The 21,925-nt window shown below is 48.7% G+C and overlaps 1 protein-coding gene across 3 annotated transcripts in view; it reads right to left on the minus strand.

Annotated features, from left to right (window-relative positions):
* Nucleotides 1-21,152, minus strand: part of LOC142472239 (ectonucleoside triphosphate diphosphohydrolase 8-like) — a 72,105-nt gene extending 50,953 nt beyond the window's left edge. The window contains exons 1-2 of one of the 3 annotated variants that reach the window (XM_075579158.1): nucleotides 20,920-21,152; nucleotides 9,090-9,157 (exon numbers count right to left, since the gene is read on the minus strand). The gene's annotated coding sequence lies outside the window, so the exon portion shown is untranslated. Of the gene's footprint in view, nucleotides 1-9,089; nucleotides 9,158-18,696; nucleotides 18,718-19,203; nucleotides 19,282-20,919 lie in introns of those variants that run through there. The other 2 variants (XM_075579157.1, XM_075579159.1) reach the window with 2 other exon arrangements.
* Nucleotides 21,153-21,925: the final 773 nt, after the last annotated feature.

The following is a 21,925-nucleotide window of genomic DNA, read 5'->3' on the forward strand; positions in this document are numbered from 1 at the left end:
TCTACTATATATTTCTGAAAGCACTGTATGTTTGTCTGCATGGCCTGTGTCCCTAGGGCCAATCGCATTGCACCTTTGGCCTGTCACTCCGCCTCAGGCCATGCCGCCCCCACACACCTCTCATTGGCCTGCGGCCAACACCACTGCCACACTGTCCCACCCCTCAGTGACCTTTGGGAACGCTTCAAAGCACCTAACACTCACTGCTCTGGGAGATTTGGGAACTATACACAGCACCTAATCCTCACTGCTCTGGGACCACGCTTCAAAGCAACGAATCCTCACTGCTCTGGGGCCACCTCTCAACCCACAAAACCCTCACCGCCTGCTACCACAGATCAGGTACAGAATCAGAACTATATAAACATTGCTTTCAGCACTCCAACATTACACACGCTCACACAACACCGCACGATCACCTCCACACACCGCACGAACACGCAGCGCATACCGACGGACAATGCCTCTTAAAAACACCCCCCTCGACCACCACCCCCCCCCAACCTCATGCACACCACGAACGCACGCCACAGCTCTCCCGCTACCGCAGCCCCTCACCCCCCCCCCCCCCAGCCAACGCACGCTGCTCCTCCGGAGGCCGCAAAAACCACACAACCTCATGCACACCACGAACGCATGCCACAGCTCTCCCGCTACCGCAGCCCCTCACACCCCCCCCACCCGAACAGCCAACGCACGCTGCTCCTCCGGAGGCCGCAAAAACCACACAACCTCATGCACACCACGAACGCACACCACAGCTCTCCCGCTACCGCAGCCCCTCACACCCCCCCCACCCGAACAGCCAACGCACGCTGCTCCTCCGCAGCCCCTCACCCCCCCCCACCCGAACAGCCAACGCACGCTGCTCCTCCGCAGCCCCTCACCCCCCCCCCACCCGAACAGCCAACGCACGCTGCTCCTCCGCAGCCCCTCACCCCCCCCCACCCGAACAGCCAACGCACGCTGCTCCTCCGCAGCCCATCACCCCCCCCCCACCCGAACAGCCAACGCACGCTGCTCCTCCGCAGCCCCTCACCCCCCCCCACCCGAACAGCCAACGCACGCTGCTCCTCCGCAGCCCCTCACCCCCCCCACCCGAACAGCCAACGCACGCTGCTCCTCCGCAGCCCCTCACCCCCCACCACCCAAACAGCCAACGCACGCTGCTCCTCCGCAGCTCCTCACCCCCCCACCCGAACAGCCAATGCACGCTGCTCCTCCGCAGCCCCTCCCCCCCCCCTCCCCCACCCGAACAGCCAACGAACTGGAGCTGCGCAGGGGGGGAGGCGGAGAGGGACGTGGAGAGAGGAGGGAGCAGGAGGTTTTGGTCCCGGGCAGCGCCGGGTCTCTCAGCTAGTATATATATATATATATATATATATATATATATATATACATACATTATATATATATACATACATATATATATATATATACACACACACTTATTAAGGTTATGGTGGGTAAAAAAAGTGACAAAAACCCTCCACAGTAAAGCATAAAGCAACTGTAAATATTCCTGTATATTCATTTGCATGTCTTAGACAGGTCTGCAACCCTGCCTTTCACCATTATCACCCAGCACACACTGCTTCCACTGCAGCAAGGGATTCTAGGTCTGAAAATCATACATTTACAATATCTCTGCTACATGATTTAAAAAAAGGATAGCTTCCCTGTAGAATGCATCACGTTGCTTATTATGAGACATTATATTACACAATCACTGCATGTGGAGTATTGTCCCACTGAGGGGTCTACTCACTAAAATGCCATAGCTAATATAAATCATGACCTATCATTAAATGAATGGCCATGGGTGTTCAAGAGTGGCTGCCACATTTTAGTGAGTAGAAGATTCATATCATTTAGATTGCGAGCTCTTCGGAGCAGGGACTCCTTTCCCTAAATGTTACTTATATGTCTGAAGCGATTGTTCCCATTATGTGTTGTTTGTATTATTTGTTATTTACATGATTGTCACGTGTATTACTGCTGTGGAGCGCTATGTACATTAATGGTGCTATAAAAATAAAGACATACATACATACACACATACATACACACACATACACACATACATACACACATACATACATACATACACACACACACATACATACATACATACATACACACATACTGTGACATAGTCCCAGGATAGTGGGCAGCTTTCTGTCTAATTTATAGAAGAAAGTGCAGGCTTAGTATGGATGTGATCCGCTCCACAGATTCACAGTCACTAAGGCTGGAGGATAGGAAATCCATACCCGACTTTACAATGGTCCTGATTTTCACTCACCTGCTCACCTAATTACTAGAACAGGTATTTAGAGCAGAGAGGGTTGCTTTTTCAGTCTCTGTCGTAGAGCCTGGAGGCTGGGAGGAAAACTGCTGTTCCCCAGTATCCAGTTCGGGGTAGACGGCCCCCCACATGTTGCAGCATCTGAGGTTCTAATGGGACGCTGTCCCCATCTCACAGTTAAGGACTCAATGTTATCTCTGTGTGTTATTTTAAGTTGGTAACTGGCTTAGCCAGCCAATATTGCAGATAGGGATATGCATGTGAGTTAGACTCCTGACAGGAGTAGATATTTCCTTTTATGATTTATTTTGTTCTTAAAGAGACGGTGTTTAAAAATGTGTAGTGTCACTAATGGAAGAATAAACCGCTGAAGGTTGAGGGCTGAGTGCCCCATTGTGTGTATACACGTTTTTGTCCCCCTTTTATACAAACCAAACCCTAGAAGACTGTGTCAGGAAGAGCCTGGGCAAGCGGCAGCGCTACATAAAGGGAGCAGTTTGCCACAATACATACATACATAGATACATAGATCTCCTTTAATGCAAGTAGTGTTTGTTGGAATACTACAGCCGGATACGTTCACAATATTCGGTCAACCGGCTTCGCAATCTACCAGTTTAATAACATTACTTTACAATATGCTGCTGAGGAAGTATCCCAAGTTTGTGTAATCTGTTTCTTCATTTTTTTTTTAATAACCCGCCATGACATTCAAGTGTCCTTCCGGAAGCCGTTTATTTGATGGTAACCCTACCTCTCTAGTTCTGTTGTGCTTTTCTATGCATGGGAAATCAGAAATAATTGACAAATCTGTGAGCACAAATCAAATGCAAACCCCTCCCATATAAAGTGAATGGGCCACATTCCATTGGGGGGAGGGGGGGGAGGGTAAGGTTAACCCTTTGTGTGCCCACGGACGTGGCTACTACGTCATGCGTGTCTGGCACCCCATGGGGTCCCACGGTGTAGTAGCTATGGCATAATCTAATCACTCGTTTTTGTTGGAGACATCGCGGTCTGCTGAATAAAGGACGCCACCTTGCAGGAAGAGGATCATCAATGACGGAGCAACCCCGTGTGCCACCTCATTTTAATTTAACCCGTTGAACGCCACATTCAAATGTGGTGGTGACACCAGCAGTTTGAGCCAGCATACTGAACAAGTCTTCCCGAAGTCTGGTGGCAGAAAAAACACAGTGCCACTCGCTTGTTAGGTAACCCTACTGCTATTACAATGCTAATTTGGGTCTTTGACTGAGTCAATGATTGAGCCACCTGTGCTGAAGCAGGGATATCCTGAAAACCTGACCTGTTGGGGGTCTTATGATGCCAGTCCAATTGCTACTATGGTACTACTTTCAAAGACCCAAATTAGTATTCTAATTATTTAATGAGGCATCAATCATGTCACAGTGCTGTACGGTAGGAGTATATAGACAAATTATAATACGACAAGACTATTTTGACTAGGGGCTAACAAATCAATTCAGGAACAAGATAATACGACATGAAAGTAGAACATACAGTGGAAGGTAACGTGAATTCCCCCAAAGAGCTCGCAATCTAACACACTGAGCGGGATGTGGGATTTCTGGGTCAAAGTGGGACATTGCAATAGAAATGTTCTAATCTGTGATAGACTCTGCGGAAGTCCGATGCTGAAAAGGTGTGGCGCTCATTACGGAGGCTGCCTTATTTCAAATCATATACACGAGCACGGAAAAGGTTCCCCTATGTGATGCACTCCAAAAACCTCCACAGATAGAAGAAAAAATATAACTTGTAATAATAGTAGAGTAAAAAAAACCTCAGAACAATCAAATAATTAAAACCTAGTGCCACAGGGTTTTTCTCCACTAGCTTTTAATTACTGCACCGACACACTTTATTCGAGCAAATACCCGGTATGTACCTGGCAGATACCTGGAATGCGCCGCTCCTCACCTCTGACAAGCCCCGTTGCATTTGCCTTCCCAGCCTGGGTTCATGCCTGGCTGCTGGGCGGCTGATCTGTTAAATGATAATGATTAGGATTTAATAGGCTGCAATGCTTCGCGTGTCTACCAGATGGCATAAATTCATGAATTGTAATGCAGTATATATATATATATACTGTGCAGTATTGCAGCCAGAGGGAATAAAAGGCTTCAATCCCTGCCTGGAAAATAACTCAATGCACTCGGGCAGAAAACAGTCACAAACCTCAATACACCCGGGTATACCCGAATTCGTGGGACTAGCCGAGCTCGAATAAAGTGTGTCGCCAGTGTATATGATTGCGCTTGTTGCGGTTTTTTTTTTACTCTTCTATTATTAAAAGTTATATTTTAACATATATTTGTGGAGGTTTTTTGAGTGCATCACATCGGAACTTTTTCCTTGCTCGTGTGTATTTGCCCCTCTGTTCCTTGATTGCCCCCCTCCAGCACGTAATTTAAAGTTGAGCAGATCTTATTTAGGACTTACTTTCACTCACACAAAACATGCACACAGATATACTCACACATATATACACATACACACACATATATACACATACACACACATACTCACACATATATATACACATACACAAATATACTCACACATATATACACACACACACACACACACATATACTCACACATATATACACATGCACACACATACTGTATATACACATACACACACATGCACACACATATACTCACACATATATACACATTCACACACACATATACTCTCACATATATACACATACACTGCGTTGCTCCCCTCGTTCCTCTGAACGCCTCTGGAGGAAATCTCATATGCTCGCAGACTTCATTCACTACAAATTTATGCTGTCCTGTTTCAACTCTGCCCTCTCTTAGGCTAAACAAACCTACTTTTCATCACTAATCAACACACACAAGTCTAACCCACGCCGACTCTCTTCTGTCTTTGACTCTCTACTCAGACCACCCTCAGCTGCCTCCTCTTCTTCCTCCATCTCACCTCAGGACTTTGCTGACTTTTTTAAGGAAAAGGTGGAATCCATACGTCAGAACATCCCATCTGTTGCCTCCTCCCATCCCACACTGCTTCCCAACTCTCTTCCTGCCTTTCTTGACTCTTTTTCCGCTATCTCGGAGGAGGATGTGTCACTGCTGATCTCCTCTTTTCCATCGACCACTTGCCCTCTTGATCCAATTCCCTCCCATCTCCTAAAACCTCTTGCTCCTTCTATAATCCCTATGCTCACACAGATCTTTAACTCTTCCCTCTGCTCTGTTATGTTTCCATCCTCCTTCAAGCATGCAACCGTTATACCATTACTCAAAAACAACAAGATTGACCCTACCTGTCCTTCTAACTATCGACCTGCCTCCCTCCTGCCTTTTGCCTCCAAACTCCTTGAACGTCTTGTATTCTCTCGATTGCTACACTTTCTTAACACCTATTCTCTTCTAGACCCTCTACAATCTGGCTTCCGCACTGCTCACTCCACGGAAACAGCCCTCACTAAAATAACTGACGACCTCCATGCTGCCAAAGACAGAGGTCATTACACTCTGCTCATATTACTCGACCTCTCTGCAGCATTCGACACCGTGGACCACCCTCTTCTCCTTCACATTCTCCATACTCTTGGTATTCGGAATAAAGCTCTATCCTGGATCTCCTCTTACCTTGCCCATTGTACTTTCAGTGTCTCTTTTGTTAACTCCTCCTCCTCCTCTATTGATCTCTCTGTGGGGGTACCCCAAGGCTCTGTCCTGGGACCCCTTCTCTTTTCTCTGTACACACTCTCTCTAGGTGACCTAATCACATCTTTTGGGTTTAAATATCACCTCTATGCTGACGACACACAAATTTACCTTTCAACCCCTGACCTTACACCTGCTATACAGGCCAAAGTTTCTGAATGCCTCTCTGGAATATCATCCTGGATGGCCCTCCGCCGACGACTGAAACTTAACATGGCAAAAACAGAGCTCCTTATACTTCCTCCCAAACCTGGCCCTACTACCTCCTTCCACATTGCTATTGGAAATATGATCATTCACCCAGTAGCCCAAGCACGCTGCCTAGGGGTTACACTTTGATTCCTCTCTCTCTCATTCTCCTCTCATATTCAAAACGTTTCTAAAACTTGTCGCTTTCTCCTCCGCAATATCACAAAGATACGCCCGTTCCTCTGTGACTCGACTGCTAAAACTCTGACTCAGGCCCTCATTCTCTCCCGTCTTGATTACTGCAACATCCTGCTGTCCGGCCTTCCTGCCTCTCACCTGTCCCCCCTACAATCTATCCTAAACGCTGCTGCCAGAATCACTCTACTCTTTCCTAAATCTGTCTCCGCATCTCCCCTCCTGAAATCCCTCTCCTGGCTTCCGATCAAATCCCGTATCTCACACTCAATTCTCCTCCTCACTTTTAAAGCTTTACATTCTTCTGCCCCTCCTTACATCTCAGCCCTAATTTCTCGCTATGCACCATCCCGACTCTTGCGTTCTTCTCATAGATGTCTTCTTTCTACCCCCTTCGTATCTAAAGCTCTCTCCCGCCTTAAACCTTTCTCACTTTCTGCCCCACACCTCTGGAATGCCCTCCCCTCAATACCCGACTAGCACCCTCTCTAGCCACCTTTAAGACCCACCTTAAGACACATCTGCTTAAAGAAGCATACGAATAGCACTGGATAATCATGGACACCTGATACATAAAGCTTGGCTCCCTGCAGACGCACTTACTAGAATTCCCTTCTACTGTCTCTGTACGTTCTCCCTACCTACCAATTAGATTGTAAGCTCCTCGGAGCAGAGACTCCTCTTCCTTAATGTTACTTTTATGTCTGAAGCACTTATTCTCATGATCTGTTATTTATATTTTTTGTTATTTATATGATATGTATTACTACTGTGAAGCGTTATGTACATTTATGGCGCTATATAAATAAAGACATACAATACAATACAATACATACTCACACATATATACTCACACATCTATACACATACACACATATACTCACACACACGCATATACTCACACATATATACACATACACACACATACACACACATATATACACATACATACACACACATATACTCACACATATATACACATACACACACATATACACACATACACACACACATATATACACATACATACACTCACACATATATACACATACACACACACACATATACTCACACACATATACTCACACATACACACATACTCACACATATATACACATACATACACATACACACACATACACACACACACATATACTCACACATACACACACACACACACACACACACACACATATACACACACATACACTACCTGCAGCTCCCGGCACTATATACAGGAAAAGCATGGGCACGTGCACGCGCGTTCTCATAGGAACGCACGGCCCCCGCTGTATATAACAGCCCTAAGGCAGGGCTACAAGCAAACTTCAGTGCAGAAGTTATACCCACATTTACCCCAAACAAGGCTCAGAGAGCCCTGCCCTTTAATTTCCCCCCTCTCTGGTCCCCGGTACAGAATGTCACTCTAATGATGTAGCCAGCAATGTAACTCAACACTTGAACTCTATGGGGGTTATTTATCCAACTGCAATAGTGCCAATCAGCGAAGTCAGGATTACAGACGTGCAAAACTGTCCCGACTGCTCGTACACATTCTTCAGAGATGTTTCTTTATTTTATTTCGCCGTTCTGTAAGATATTTAGTCGAGCTGTATAGGACTAAAAATAAATAGCTAAATCAGTCTTAGATGCTGGGGTTGGGAGAGGGGGAGAGACCTATTTAGCATAGTACCCATTGGCCGGGAGACATCAAAGCCCGATGCGCACTGTTGCGGCCGAATAGACTATAAAGTAAATGGCAGATAACAGCAATTTGGGTGCGATAGGACGGATTGCGCTTTGGTGACTCCCGGCCATTGACTTACAGGTGCGCCGACGAGTATTCTAAAAGTTGCCTTGGAAAATCTGGGGCAATCACCAACAAGACCCAGGTACTTGCTGGGTACATGCTGGGTACATGCTGCAACATTTCAGTGACATTTCTACAGAGACTAATGGCCCATCTGATTAACACAGCAGGGGTCCCTGGCAGTCCCATTCCGTTTGAATGGGACAGCGAGGGACCCCTGCTGTTAATCCGATGGGCCATTAGTCTGTCTGCTGAAATGTCACTGAAATGTTGCAGCATGTACCCAGCAAGTACCTGGGTCTTGTTGGTGACACACCTGAGATACCTGGGACACAGGAAAATGTACGTATGCAAATAGGTATTTTTTTCTCAGGTAGCTTTGGTCTCTTCACTGTATTATTTACGAGTTGTATAGTTAAGTAATTTGGGATATCTGCACTGTAGACAATGGGTCCTCCACTAAACAGAACTTTCACACTTTCTCTCTTTCCCCCATTTACCTCTCCCAAAAAGCCCTACTTCTGGATCTGGAACAAAGTTGCGGAGTATGGCAAGATGAGGGAAAAAAAAATACTTGTGAAATGTTTGCCCAATGCTGTGAAAATCTCACACATCTCTTCTCAGGATTATTACATTTAAAGAACATCTCCAAAATCTTGCGGGAGTCCTCAAACCTGGACATCTGTTCCAGCAATGCGTGGTCTTCTTACTACATCTACAACATGTCTCCGCCAAGTCCTGACTATGCCAAGAAAATCAGCTGCTTTCGTGTTATGAAAAGCTTACAGTCCCCTCCAGCTAGGTCAGCCCTTCACCAAACAAACAAGGATTATTCGCGGATGAATATTATAACACCTACCTATACCGTGGCACGGTGCGATCCAAACAGCTACTGTACTTGCAATACAGGAGGCTGCTGCAGAGCGACTAGGGAAACGGAGAGACCAAGTTACAATTCTTTTTTTTTTTTGTTGCATTATTTCCTTTTTATTTTTAATATAGTAACACTTGAACCTTCAACTCAACTTGTAAACATTTACTTGTACTATGTCAATCCGTTATATCATTTTACCTTCAACTTATTCCCTCTTGATAGTATACCCCAGCCTTTGCTTCGTCTGTTTTGGACCTCTGTCAGACTAACCAAGTCGTTCATATAAGGACTCTTCCCTCATTCAGTATGTTTGTACTCTTTTCGCCACTCCTGTTCGACCCATACACCTCTGTCTGATATCCTGAGGTATTTATTTCACTAGTCTTATGGTATCGTCCTATTGGGTACTTTTCTACCCTCCCCCCCCCCCCCCCCGGTCTGTTTTTTTTTTTATTGATGGTGTAGTGTTCAGAATCTTATTGGGTGATTCCTGGTTAGTGTGCGTGTTGCATACCATGTTGTGTGTTTAAAGTTTTCTTTGATTTTTGTCTTTGTCTCATCTGACTGTGCGGCAATGAAGCTTTCCCAGATTTGGAAGAATCATTCCGCTTTTTTTTCTTTGTCCGTCGTGGCTTCTACCCAGTCTAATGTGAATATGCTAAACATTTTTTCTTTCCACAGCTGCAGAGATGGGGGAGTATTATGTATCCATTGTTGCAAGATTATTTTCCTTGCGGCCAAAGCTATAATTTGTTTCAGTTTGCTGTTATCAGTTTGGTCCCCTGCTGCCCCTTCAGCGTTTAGGTTTATAATATTAAAAATCGCATATTCGGGATTGTAACAGGGGAGTAATCCCTGTTCAAGTAATGTGCCTTTAATCTAGCAGTGTGGGGGTTAACTGCTGGTAGTGAATTAATAAAAAACACCTGCCTGATTTAGATTGCTTTCAAAAGCCTTTCTGTTGAGACAGGAAGTGACTCCTTAGCTCACTTGTGAGCTGACCTTTGGAGACACCACATGTCTTGAGCTCTGCCAGAAGACACAGCAGAGCTGATTTCAAGACACAGGGAAAACTTCTAAACCTGGATGCTGATATTTTCTGTGCACGCACGGGTGCGGTTCCAGGAGAGCAGAGAAGCTTACTCTACAGCAAGAAACAGATAAGACTTTCATAATTAAGAGACTGCTTATATCTGCTTATTTCATGCTATATGTTTGGGGCTGGGAGAAATGCTTAACTAACGGAGATGTGAATTAATTGCATAGGATTTCACTAGAAATACTCCCAAGTGAATAGAAGCTTTGTTCTTCCCCCCTGTGTTTGGATGATTACCTGATGAAAAGAAAAAGGCACAATAAAGCCTTATTATAATTTCACCTTATAAAAGCCTCCAATTGTGTACCTCTGCGAACGTCCGTCTACAGGGATCTATACGGATTGTTGTATTTAGGGAATCTTTGCAGTACTCGCCTATTTGTGACCAGAACACTTGGACCACTGGGCAGTTCCATAGGCAATGCATAAGATCTGCCTGTGGGGCTGCACACTTTGTACATTTACTGTCTAGCGATAATTTTGCTTTGTATCTGAATTTGGGTGTAGTATATGTTCTACTGTATGTAAAATGTTGTAGTGCATTTCTTGGTATATTGTGGATGGGATGATTTTCAACGATTTCCCAAACTGTCTCATGATAGTCTCCATATTTAGGTTTGGGCAGTCTGTTAACCGAGCTCCCATTCCCGGTGTGTTGCCATCAAAACGTAATGTTTTCTTCAGACATTGATAAAAATTTGATATTGATATTTTCCCATATTTTGCCCTTTTGGAAGAGAGCATCAAGTTGATTGTCTCTATCTGCTGTTGGTAAGTCGTTTAGTGATGTCAATGCGTAATGCCTGGCCTGTAGGTATGCAAAAAATTGTGTGTTAGGTAGTGCGTATTTATCGTTCAGTTCCTGGAATGAGTAAATTGTGTGATTTAGTTTATGCAGGAGCTGCCCTATTCCAAGGATTCCCTTCTTTTCCAAGGCCTCAAAAGGATAATTCGCCTTCCCTTCCTGAAACCGCAGGTTTTTAGTGAACGGTAGAAATAGCGATTTGTTCCTTTGTAAAGAGAGAGTTTTCCTGGCTCTATACCACGCTTTATATGTGCTGAATAGTAATGGGTTCTCTTTTATGGCCCTTGGGACCTCGTGAGAAGGCATACAGTATGTAACAAATATGCCAAGTTTATATCTGGGCACATTTGTTGGTCAATTTCATATATTGTGAAGTAGTTTGTGTGGTTTATCCAGTCTCCCGCATATCTCAAGAGAGCGGCCAAGTTGTACATTTTAAGGGAGGGGAGGTTTACACCTCAATTTCTTTTATGTTGCTGTAGTTTTGCCATACTAATTCTAGGCTTTTTGTTTTTCCAAATAAAAATTTGAAATGCTTTGTTTAGAGCTTTTTCGTCTTTGTCTCTTATTATAATTGGCAACATCTGCAGTATATATAGGATTTTTGGGAAGATTGTCATCTTCACCAGATGGCATCTCCCCAGAAATGTTACACTTAAGTTTTGCCATTTTCGGAGCGTTTGTGTGATGTTTTCTATCAGTGGTCTAATATTAATATTATATAATTGATGGATATCGCTCGGGATGAGTACCCCCAGAAATTTGATGTGTTTTTTTGCCCATTTAAATGGGAAGGGGCCCTTCCACTCTATCTTTTGATTGCAGTCTAGAGCTAGTGCCTCTGATTTTTCATAGTTGATGGTTAGGCCCGAGACTTTGCCATACATTTGTATTACTTCTATAATAGCGGGTATTGCCTTTTGAGGGTTTGAAATGAAAAGGAGCATATCGTCCGCAAATGCTGCGATTTTTAGTTCTTTGCCACCTATTTGAATGCCCTTAAATTCCTCCACCTGTTTCGATGGTTTCAGGTGTCGAATTAGGGGGTCTAGTGCTATATCAAATAGCATTGGGGATAGGGGACAGCCCTGCCTTGTTCCCCGTTGTAACGTGAAAAGTTCTGAGTTTAGTGCATTAGCTGTGATATACAGTAGGCTTTGGGGGAATTGTATATAGTTTGGATTAATGTTGTAAAATTCTCCACAAAGTTTTGTGCCTGGAGAGTCCTGGTAATGTGTGCCCATGTAATTTTGTCGAATGCCTTTTCAGCGTCGAGATTTACTATAATGTTGTTGCCTTTGGACTGTCCTGCTGCCACCACCACGGTCACAGCTGATCTTATACTTGTAACTGACTGTCTCCCGGGGACAAAACCTATTTGCTCTGGAGATATAATATTGGGGAGTATATTTTTGAAGTGAAACTTCTTTAGTGGCACCTCATTCCTAATGGGATAAAAATAGATTGTGGAGACAGAAATGAAATGGATGTGACGTCAAAGTGCTGACGTCACAGTGCTGGCAGATGAGGTCGGGCTGTGTTCTGGCAAATCACCGCCGCCGGCGCCGCTCCTAACAGGCACCGCTCCCCCCACACGGCCGATGACATATGCGGCGGCGGTGGCGATAGCGGCCGGCGCCGCTCCTAACGGCCACCATTCCAACCATTCCCCCCACACCGTTCCCCGACCGCTGCCCGCGCCCGCTGACATGTAACTGCCGCTGCTCCCCGCACACAGCCGCTGACATGCGGCGGCGGCGCTAGCCGCCGGCGCCGCTCCCCCCTTCCCCGCTCAACATTTACTTTAACGCTCCTCCACACCGGCAGCCGTCCCCCTCAACGCATGCGCAGGGGCTCTGTCCATAGCCACGTTGTGGATGGCAGGTTTCGTGGGGGTGTGATTTGCAGAGGGCGCTGCTGCGAGGCAACCGGTGATTGGGTGTCGCGTCCCACCGCTGATGATTAGTTGAGGGCTGTCAGTCAGTTAATGGGTCCCTTCATCCCCATCAGCCGGCACGGGCTATGCGGTGCTGCCCGCCGTGGAGTACGCTGCTCTGTGGTGGGGTAGCTATGTGAGGCCGACGCTCCACCCCCTGCCCTGTCGCTCCTGCTTCGGTAAGGGGAGGAGGGGGGTAACGGGACCACTGTGTCGCCGGGGGGGCTGGCTGGCTGTAGCAGGACACACAGCTGTGTCCGCAGCTCCGCCGGGGGAAGTGGGAGGGGGGGAGGAGGAGGGGGGGAGAAGGAGGGGGGGGGACAAGCACAGAGAGACATTCACACAACACAGAGAGAGAGAGAGAGAGACATACACTGACTGACTGACTCACACTCACACACTGACTGACTCACACTCACACACTGACTGACTCACACTCACACACTGACTGACTCACACTCACACACTGACTGACTCACACTCACACACTGTCTGACTGACGCACACACACTGACTGACACACACGCACACACGCTGACTGGCACACACACTGACTGACACACGCACACACGCTGACTGACACACACGCACACACGCTGACTGACACACACGCACATACACTGACTGACACACACGCACATACACTGACTGACACACACGCACACACACTGACTGACACACACGCACACACACTGACTGACACAAATGCACACACACTGACTGACTCACACTCACACACTGTCTGACTGACGCACACACACTGACTGACACACACGCACACACGCTGACTGGCACACACACTGACTGACACACGCACACACGCTGACTGACACACACGCACACACGCTGACTGACACACACGCACATACACTGACTGACACACACGCACACACACTGACTGACACACACGCACACACACTGACTGACACAAATGCACACACACTGACTGACACACACTGACTGACACACATGCACACACTGACTGACACACATGCACACACTGACTGACACACATGCACACACTGACTGACACACACACAAACAAACACACATACTCTCTGATTGACACACATACATACTCACTGACTGACACATACACTGACTGACACATGTGTGCCGAGCACGCGCGTTATAAGTCAATTTCTGTGACAAAAGTCAAAGAAGTTTCACTTACTATGCGCGTGCACAGCACACACAGCTTTTTTTTTATAGGCGGTTTGTGTAAATTTTTGTTAGAATTTTAAAATCTTGGTTTAACAGGTAAATGGGTCTGTATGACGATGGTTGTTCCAGATTCCTGCCTGGTTTTGGGATGACAATTATTTTCGCTAGATTAAAATTTTGCGGTATTTGTTTTTCCTCCCTTATGTGGTTGTATAGGTTGGTTAGTGATATTGCTATTTCTGGGTTTAATAATTTGTAGTATTCTGCGCTAAGGCCATCTGGTCCTAGTGATTTGTTATTTTTAAGTGTGTTGATAGTTTCCTGTACTTCTAGGGTTGTTATAGGTTGATATAGTGCCTCTCTGTTTCCTTGGGAGATCTGAGGAAGGTTTGCTTCTTGTATAACTTTTCCTCCTAATTCTTTTTCATCTGGGATTGTTGTGTAGAGTTTTTTGTAGTAATTTAGGAATGTTGCACAAATTTCTTTGGCGTTTGTTGTTCTGCCACCCTCCTTGGTGCTAATGGACCCTATTTGATTAGTACTTTTGGTTTCTTTGGTTAGATTGGCCAACAATTTCCCCGGTTTATTGCCCCATCTAAAATAGCTATTTTTTTTATACATAAGTTGGGTTTGTGCTCTTTCAGTCAGCAGTGCCTCATACAGCTCTTTGGTTTTTAAATACTGCTTCTTATTTTGTTCTGTATTATCTGCCTTGTATATTTGGAATGCCTGTGTTAGCTGTGTGTTTAGGGTTCTGTTTGGTGTTTAGGGTTCTGTTTTTCCTAATACTGTAAGCAATTATATGGCCTCTAAGTACTGCTTTAGATGCTTCCCAGTACAGAATGGGTTCTACAGTATGCTGCTGGTTGTCCATCTCATAATTGGACCACTGGTTTTGTAGATACGCTTTGAACTCTTTTGAGTCGGCTAGATACGTGGGCGTGCGCCAGCTTCGCGAGATATTTTTGGGTTTACTGAGTCTTAAGTTGATCCATATTGGTGCATGGTCTGAAATTATTATATTTTCTATTTTAGCCGAGTTTATTCTCTGCGTTAAATTGATTGAGATTAGGAACCGGTCTATTCTTGAGAACATATTGTGTGCGTGTGAAAAAAAGGTGAAATCTTTTTCTAGCGGGTTTAAAATTCTCCAGGGGTCAACCAGTGTTAGGTTCTCCCTGAAGGATTTTAAAGTGCCCCGTTGTGCGTGTGAGTGGTGCGGTAGCCTTTTGTTTCCTGATCTGTCAAGTGTCCAGTCCTCCACTACATAAGTTACAATTCTGCAAACCTCCTCCCCCCCACTGTCAGTTTATATGCAGAACTTTTAACTGCACATTTTTATTAACTGCGACCATATAAATGCTGGGACTGCCACATGCGCCTGGAATCTTACACAGATCCAGTGAGGCAGCCCCCCTGAACTCCCCAGTTGGTCTGAAACGCATTACAGATGCAGAAAAGGGGGTTTATTTAAAGAGCTGGGGCCCCAGGTTCCGATAAGACAGTATCTCTGCAAAACAGATGTGTGTATGAACCTGTAAACACAGTTCTTTATCTTATCACTCCCACTAGCAATGTGCACTTGAACTATATGTTCAACTGATTATTGTAGTAAAAAAAAAATGATGCTGAAATATTCTGAATACCAAACTACCATTTTTGTAGTGATTAAGCAGAGGCACTTTTAAAAGTTAAAGCTGTTAAGTCATTGTTTAAGAACAAATAAAACATGGCATTTGTGGGGGATCGTAGTTAAAATGGCAACCTCCCTGATGCTTTGCTTAAGGCCGCGTCCATAGTGGGGGGTAGAAACAAACACTTGGGCACCAATGCGTATGCGCAAGGTGCGCGCGCTAGCACGTGCGCTACAGGGAGAGCGGCGCTTCGCAATACTAACATGTTTGTATTTCAAGCGCGACGCCGGGTCACGGAGGAGCGCGGAAGCTAGCGGGTTCCACTATGGACGGGGCCTAAGTCATGTCAGTGAAGGCTGTGACCGGGTGTTATCAAAGCATGATCCGTGCTCTGGCGCCCAAGCCGGCAACACCTGCCATTAAAGTGAATGGCAGATATCGCCCATTTGGGCGCTGTAGCTCGGATCGTACTTTGATGACTCCTGGCCTATGAAAGGATAACTCTGTAGCCGCTGCTAAATTACGATGATCTACAGACATTAGCTGGAAAAAAGAATAACCAAAAAGGGTTACGTGGCAAGGATTTGTAAAGGGGGTTTGTGGATATGTTTGCAAGAATGATTAAGGCCCGGACATGTCACATGTATCGCTATCGGAAGGCATTGCAAACATCCCAAGATGTACACACGTAGCAGACGTTATTGCTCTTGCTGGCGCGTTGTAACGCGGATATATCCCCCTTGGTCTGCGCAGGTCCGACAAGAGGTGGGGCCTGTATGGGTTAATGTGGCATGGGCTTTGGGTCTGACTGTAATTTTGATGGGTGTACTTCAAGCCTTTGAGGGATAGGGGGATCCCTGTTGCAGGGGGCAGGTAGCGGTTCCCAGTATGGCCAGGCTGGGTTCATCATTAAGGGTGAGGCGGAAACATGAGGTGTAGGTCTTCCGCAAGTGGCGGATGTGTTGTACAAGGACGCATACACGCGCCATGCCAGCCCCATGGGATGCATCTGTTAGCCGAGGTAAAGAGACCATCCTGACTTCGATCCCATGACTAGCGGTTTTGTGTAGGTCGATGGGGCACACTTGTCGGACATTAGTTACAATTTATTTAATAATGGCATGCAAGGCGGGCTCGTGAGGGTCTTGGCGGTACGGGTCAAGTTTAAAGGGGATTAAATAGCCCCCTAGGTGGCGGTAGTTGGGGGGGTAAGTGTGCTTATCCTTGCCAGAAGGGACTCCGTGCTGGGTAAGGCCGCGCTTATAGTGACGGTAACCAAAAACAAATGCATTGTCGCCGCCGCATGCGCTTATATTAAGCACGACGGCGACAAAGCGATGGGGCGACGCGATTTTCGGAAGCCGGGAATATTTGATTTTCACATGAGGCAACAGCCCCTGAACCAATCAATGCCCTGGTCAAATACAACTTTCACTAGCGGCGACGGGTGATGTCGCGGGCACTATAGGCGCGGCCTACAGCCGAGTGGGGCTGGGAGTGGCGAGTAGGTCTGGCTCATTTAAACGTGAGTTCCGGGAGCCCACGCACGTCAACGGCTGGGTCACATGAGCCCGGATTTGGTATCACAGGTCATTGGTTCAAGGACCGTTGACCTTTAACCGTTTTTGAGCGAGTGCTCTGGCAGGGGTAGCACTTACCAATTATTTCATGATTAAATAAAAATCCGGGGCCTTGTACCGCCAGACCTTGTCGTGTCATTATTTGTGTGTGATCTATGTGGGGTTCTGGGTACTTGGGGTGGAGGGGAGGGGAGCTCCCTCGCAGTCTCCCCGGTCATGTGGCCACTATCAGCTCCACCAGGGACGCACACAGAATTTAGGGGGCCCAGGACAAACTTGAAGAATGGGGCCGCTGCAAATCTTACAACATTATCACATTCGGTCTGCTTTGCCCCATCACCTCTCTTTGGGCCTCCCTCCCATCTTTTCCCATTCTGTCTCGTTTCTCCCACTCTCATGTATTTCTCCTCTCCTCCCAGCATCTCTCTCCTCTCCCCCCCAGTATGTCTCTCTCCCCCCCAGCATGTCTCTCTCCTCCCCCCCAGCACGTCTCTCTCCTCCCCCCCAGCATGTCTCTCGCCTCACCACCCAGCATGTCTCTCTCATCCCCCCAGCATGTCTCTCCTCACCCCCCCCAGCATGTCTCTCCTCACCCCCCCCCAGCATGTCTCTCCCCTCTCCCCCAGCATGTCTCTCTCCTCTCCCTCCCCAGCATGTCTCTCTCCTCTCCCTCCCCAGCATGTCTCTCTCCTCTCCCCCCAGCATGTCTCTCTCCTCTCCCCCAGCATGTCTCTCTCCTCTACCTCACCAGCATGTCTCTCTCCTCTCCCCCCAGCATGTCTCTCTCCTCTCCCTCACCAGCATGTCTCTCTCCTCTCCCTCACCAGCATGTCTCTCTCCTCTCCCCCAGCATGTCTCTCTCCTCTCCCCCAGCATGTCTCTCTCTTACACTGCTCATCTCACTCTCTGTTCTCCACTTGTGCCTTTTTCCCCCTCCGTCTTCTCTTTTCCCACACATGCCATTCTCTTTATTTAATCCCCCATATATTTCCCCTGACATCCTCTCTCTAACAACCTGAGGTTTCTTATCCCAGCATCTTTATCTCTTTTTCTTCCCCTTTCTCCCTCATGTCTCTCTCCCTCTCATGTCTTTATCTCTTTTTCTTCCCCTTTCTCCCTCATGTCTCTCTCCCTCTCATGTCTTTATCTCTTTTTCCTCCCCTTTCTCCCTCATGTCTCTCTCCCTCTCATGTCTTTATCTCTTTTTCTTCCCCTTTCTCCCTCATGTCTCTCTCCCTCTCATGTCTTTATCTCTTTTTCTTCCCCTTTCTCCCTCATGTCTCTCTCCCTCTCATGTCTTTGTCTCTTTTCTCCAAGTATATGAAATAAATGCTGCACACCTAAAACAAAAAGTATAATAAAAGATGATACAATTACCGGTGCCCCGGTGCTTGAACGAAAGCCTGTAATCAATCCAATGCAAGTAGTAGCTGAAGGAACACAGGGCACAAACAAATTTGGAATAACTAACTAATTTGTTGGCTCAATAAAGGAGTTAGTTATTCCAAATCCGTTTGTGCCGTGTTCCTTTGTCTCTTTTCTCCCATGCATGTCTCTCTCTCTTTTCTCCCCTCATGTCTCAATCCTTCTCTTTTCTCCCCCTCCTGTCTCTCTTTTCTCCCCCTCATGTCTCTATTCACTTCATTTTTCTGTCTTTTCTCCCACTCGTCTCCCTCTCTCTTCTCCCACTCATGTCTCTCTCCCTCTCTCTTCTCCCACTCATGTCTCTCTCTCTTTTCCCCTTTGATTCTCTCTGTTTGCTCCCCCTCATGTCTTTCTTTTCCCTCTTATGTATTTCTCCCTTGTATTTCATTTTCTCTTTGTGTCTCTTCCTTTTCAAGTCGGTTTTTACCCCCAAGATTTAACCCTTCCCCTCCCTCTCACCTTTCCCAGCCTTCCTCTCAGGCCCCAGCTCCACCTACTGACTGAGGCCCCGCCCCTTCACCTCTCCCAGCCTTCCTCTCAGGCTCCAGCCCCACCTACTGACTGAGGACCCGCCCCTTCACCTTTCCCAGCCTGCCTCAGGCTCCAGCCCCACCTACTGACTGAGGCCCCGCCCCTTCACCTCTCCCAGCCTGCCTCAGGCTCCAGCCCCACCTACTGACTGAGGCCCCGCCCCTTCACCTCTACCAGCCTGCCTCAGGCTCCAGCCCCACCTACTGACTGAGGCCCCGCCCCTTCACCTCTCCCAGCCTGCCTCAGGCTCCAGCCCCACCTACTGACTGAGGCCCCGCCCCTGCACCTCTCCCAGCCTGCCTCAGGCTCCAGTCCCACCTACTGACTGAGGCCCCGCCCCTGCACCTCTCCCAGCCTGCCTCAGGCTCCAGCCCCACCTACTGACTGAGGCCCCGCCCCTTCACCTCTCCCAGCCTGCCTCAGGCTCCAGCCCCACCTACTGACTGAGGCCCCGCCCCTGCACCTCTCCCAGCCTGCCTCAGGCTCCAGCCCCACCTACTGACTGAGGCCCCGCCCCTGCACCTCTCCCAGCCTGCCTCAGGCTCCAGCCCCACCTACTGACTGAGGCCCCGCCCCTTCACCTCTCCCAGCCTGCCTCAGGCTCCAGCCCCACCTACTGACTGAGGCCCCGCCCCTTCACCTCTCCCAGCCTGCCTCAGGCTCCAGCCCCACCTACTGACTGAGGCCCCGCCCCTTCACCTCTCCCAGCCTGTCTCAGGCTCCAGCCCCACCAACTGACTGAGGCCCCGCCCCTTCACCTCTCCCAGCCTGCCTCAGGCTCCAGCCCCAGCCCCACCAACTGACTGAGGCCCCGCCCCTTAAACTTAGGCTGCGGTCCCAGTACAGCCTGTGCGCACGGCGCGGCGTGCACTGTGCGTGTAAGCACCGCCCCTCAATGGGGCTGGGCCCACTACGCACCGTGACGCAGAAGGTGCAGCCGCGCCGTGCTGCAGGGTTTTTCACAACTTAATAAAATTGATTTTACTCCTAGCGACGGAGGCGTGGCCACGCCCCCACCGGCGGTTCACCCAATGAGGGCGAACCAGCCGCGAGACGTAATGGCCACGCCCCTGCAAATCCCCGACCACGCTCCCTCCCGTCGCAAGATTCTCCTCACAGACCGCAGATCGCGGTTAGCGCTGTGACACGCGCCGCCCCCCCCGCCGGGCACGCGTGTCACAGACATTACTGGGACCGCAGCCTAAACTCAATTTTAATGAGTTGTGAAAAACCCTGCAGCACGGCGCGGCTGCACCTTCTGCGTGACAGTGTGTAGTGGGCCCAGCCCCATTGAGGGGCGGTGCTTACGCGCACAGTGCACGCCGCGCATTGCGCACAGGCTGTACTGGGACCGCAGCCTTACCCAGCCTGTCTCAGATGGCAGCCCCGCCCACTGACCATGGCCCCGCCCCTTCCTCTCACCTTTCCCAGCCTGACTCAGATGGCAGCCCGGCCCACTGGCCATGGCCCCGCCCTTTCCTCTCACCTTTCCCAGCCTGTTGCTCCAGCCCCACATTGCTCTACTTGAGGCCCCGCCCCCTGACCTAGTCCCCGCCCACCTATGGAGGCTCTGCAGAGGAAGGGATTTCCCCTCTGTGTTTCCTGCATCTCAGGGCCCCGCCCCATGACCCAGGCCTCGCCCACCTGCAGAGGAAGTGATGTCCCCTCTGTCCTTCGTCCTGTATCTCAGGGCCCTGCAGAGAATTAATATGCGGGCACCAGGGGCCGGGCCCCTTAAACACACAGGGCCCGGGACTAGGGTGACCAGGCGTCCCGGTTTTGCCGGGACAGTACCGTTTTTTTCTGTGCTGTCCCGGCTGCCGGTCCGTCCCGGCTTTTCTCCCTGGTCCCGTTTGTTTTGCGGTGGCGGTGCGCGGTAGCGGCGAGGAAGCGGCAGCCCGGCCGTTGAGTATTTTTTTTTAATTTCAGGGGGTTGGGCTTCTAATATGCCGGGCTGCAGGTGATTGGCTGGAGGATGTCGGGGCGGGGCTTTCTCCGCTTCCTCCCCAGATCCCCGCTGCCCACGCGGGCAGGGAGATGGGAGCGGGGACAGCCGTTGGCTGTTTGGCGTTTAACCCCCCTCTCCTCCGTCTCAGTTCCCTGTGGCTGCTGCTGCTGCTGCCCGGGCAAGAGGTAGGCGTGGGGAGCGTGACAGTGCGAGCGCGGATGGCTGGAGGGAGGGGACAGTGCGGATGGCTGGAGGGAGGGGACAGTGCGGATGGCTGGAGGGAGGGGACAGTGCGGATGGCTGGAGGGGACAGTGCGCGGTCGCTGTTGGGGAACTCCCTGCTTCTGCCCAGGCGCGCGGCCTTATCCCCGATAGGTGGGAGAGAGCGGAGCCAGGTCTGGCGGGCGTGTTGTCCCCCCGTCCGGTCCACGGGCTCTCCGTCGATGGCGGGCGGTGCAGGGGCTGGCGGGGTGTTTCAGTGTATCAGTGTGTGTGTGTGTGTATGTGTGTGTGTATCACAGTGTGTGTATGTGTGTATCACAGTGTGTGTGTGTGTGTGTCTCTGTGTTTGTATCAGTGGGTGTGTGTATCGGTGGGTATCGGTGTGTGTGTGTGTATCGGTATGGGTGTGTGTGTGTCTGTGTGTGGGTGTGTCGGGTGTATCGGTGGGTGGGTGCGGGTGTATCGGTGTGGGTGTGTATC

Source organism: Ascaphus truei, chromosome 21 (genome assembly GCF_040206685.1).
Source record: "Ascaphus truei isolate aAscTru1 chromosome 21, aAscTru1.hap1, whole genome shotgun sequence".
NCBI classification, from domain to species: Eukaryota; Metazoa; Chordata; class Amphibia; order Anura; family Ascaphidae; genus Ascaphus; species Ascaphus truei.